Raw genomic sequence first — 714 nt, 5'->3', positions numbered from 1 at the left:
CGCCTCACGGATGGGTAAACTGAGGCCGGAGGCTGGGGCTCAGTTCAGATCCCGCCGCCGAGGTCGCGCGGGGCCCCGGAGGCCGGGTGACGCGGGGCGCAGCCTGGGCCAGCCCCCGCCCTGCCCCTGGCGGGCTGAACGGTGACCTCGGGCGAGTGAATTCGCGCCTCCACCCCTGGCCGGCTCTGACTCGGCCGCGCTGAGCCCGGGGCGTCGGTGTAGGGGTGAGTGAGTGCTGCAGAGCCCGGCAGCGGCGCCGGGACCCGGGCTTGTACGCGGGCTCACCCCTGCCACAAGTACGCAGGGAGCCGTGGGGCGCGGCGTTGTGCCCCCGCACTCCGCCACTGCCGGTCAGCACGCTTTGCTGCAAGGTTCGGTTTAACCGCCACATCGTGGTAGCAGTGAGGAAACCGAAGCCCGGGGAGGTGAAGTTACTTTTCCAAGGTCACCCAGTTCCTAATGACCGAGTGGAGACTCATCTCCAGCCTGCAGGGAGTGGTCCGCTCTCGCAGCTGACTCGAAAGAGGCATCCCAGAGCCAGACACGTTTACACGGGCTCTCGATCGAGTCTGCAAGGAGGATGCTCATTTCTGGCAGAGGGAGGCATGTGTGCAGACGGATGCCGGCGCGGTACCGGGTGGCTGGCTGGAGGCTCTGGGGTGGCGGGAGAACGGGAACTTAGGAGTACCATGGAGGTGCTGCTGGGGTTAGAGA

General features: G+C 67.1%; 1 long non-coding RNA gene across 1 annotated transcript in view; it reads left to right on the top strand.

Annotated features, from left to right (window-relative positions):
- The first annotated feature begins 6 nt into the window (after positions 1 to 6).
- LOC102479145 (uncharacterized) overlaps positions 7 to 714 on the top strand; it is a 23,742-nt gene continuing 23,034 nt past the window's right edge. The window contains exon 1 of the long non-coding RNA XR_336909.1: positions 7 to 224. This is a non-coding gene — a long non-coding RNA (uncharacterized LOC102479145). The remainder of the gene's footprint in view (positions 225 to 714) is intronic.

Source organism: Tupaia chinensis, unplaced genomic scaffold (assembly GCF_000334495.1).
Source record: "Tupaia chinensis unplaced genomic scaffold, TupChi_1.0 Scaffold143758_1, whole genome shotgun sequence".
Classification (NCBI taxonomy): domain Eukaryota; kingdom Metazoa; phylum Chordata; class Mammalia; order Scandentia; family Tupaiidae; genus Tupaia; species Tupaia belangeri.
The sequence above is the reverse complement of the archived record's forward strand: the minus strand, read 5'-3'. Positions and strand labels throughout refer to the sequence as shown.